The sequence below is a fragment of the Quercus suber genome, unplaced genomic scaffold (assembly GCF_002906115.3).
Source record: "Quercus suber isolate HL8 unplaced genomic scaffold, Cork oak 2.0 scaffold_341, whole genome shotgun sequence".
Classification (NCBI taxonomy): domain Eukaryota; kingdom Viridiplantae; phylum Streptophyta; class Magnoliopsida; order Fagales; family Fagaceae; genus Quercus; species Quercus suber.
Genome location: NW_027069793.1, coordinates 157,697 through 159,232, shown reverse-complemented (window position 1 = coordinate 159,232; position 1,536 = coordinate 157,697). Strand labels below are relative to the sequence as shown.

The window sequence follows — 1,536 nt, the reverse complement described above, 5'->3', positions numbered from 1 at the left end:
ATACGTGCGGACGATAACTGATTTTTGTGGGGACTATAACTGATGGTTCACAAACTTCAATAATGTAAATGCATTTGTTGTTGTATTATTGGTAAGCAGAACTGAGGGCTCACAAAACTTGATACATCTCACATTAACTCATGGAATTGTTCTGTTGTGAAGCATAAGGTTCAAGTGTTAAATCTGCATCTTAGAAACTTTCAGGACGCTTGATAGGCATATCCAAATTCACACAAAAGAATGTTTTGTTGTTGGCATAGAGTGTTTATTTTTACAAGTAGAATTAAGGCCAATTATCACTTTCATACTAGATTGCTCAAAAGAGTGTTTTGTTGTTGGCATAGAGTGTTTATTTTCACAAGTAGAATTAAGGCCAATTATCACTTTCATACTAGATTGCTCAAAAGAGTGTTTTGTTGTTGGCATAGAGTGTTTATTTTCACAAGTAGAATTAAGGCCAATTATCACTTTCATACTAGACTACTCTTAAGAAAATTTATGATACTTTAGTGTTAAAAGATTTATTGAACACTCAAACAGATTTCCAATGACTTGTAAAATAAATTTGCAAAATAAAGGCAAAAACAAATAGTTTTTCTTCAAATAGATTGTAAAATAATCCAAATGAATGACATAATTCGCAAATGTGATTTATTTAAGTGCCATTTAGCCAGAATAATATCTAATACAAAAGAATCCACATCAAACCCTAAACAAATTTTAGCTACCCCCAATAATTAAGATTGTACTCTTTCTACTACTTTACAACCTAGCTTTGGGTCAAAGACAATACCAATCTCTCTAACATTACAGAGCAAAGCATCACGCCCAGTTAAAACTACATGAAAAAAGCCATCATATTGGTTTGTAAGAAGATCTAGTCCCTGTGAAAGTCCTTCTGCTCTCCTTGCCAAATTTGAAACGGAATTTTGGAATGCTTCCACTTCAATAGGGTCCACACCATCTTGGATCATAAGATACAATTTCTTTACACTTGTATCAACTGCTTCGAGCTTTTTCGAAACTATAAATCTTCCAGTTGAATATAAATTTCTAATTTCTCTATTAATGCTAGTTTGCAAATCGGTCAAAGCTTAAGCCCACATATATTTGTCATCAACATTCAAATCAAACAACTTTCTTGTAGAACCAGAGAAGGCTGAAGCAAAGACACTGCAGATAAATATCGTCTCCACCTTAAACCCATATATAGCACGCATTAAAACCTTCCCTTTGGCTGAGTTCTTAACCTTGGAAAGATCCAGTGATTCCACAAGCTTGTTCAAAATAGGTGGACCAGTTTTCAACTCTAGGGTTCTTTGAACAAATATACTGTCTCCATGCATCAAGTGAAGATCGAGCCTTGATAAATTACTTTGAGAAGTTGGAATCCAAATTGTGCAGCACACACTAAAGCAAGAGATGGCCCTGGTTCACCCTTGAGATTTCAGAGCTAAAAGCATTGCATATATTGAGCAAATTCACACTGATGTCCAAGAAAGTTAAAACGAGTAGGGATGACATTAGAAAACCCAT

At 34.4% G+C, this 1,536-nt stretch overlaps 1 pseudogene; it reads right to left on the bottom strand.

Annotated features, from left to right (window-relative positions):
* Window positions 1-679: 679 nt before the first annotated feature.
* On the bottom strand, window positions 680-1,536 carry LOC112035011 (protein BPS1, chloroplastic-like; annotated as a pseudogene).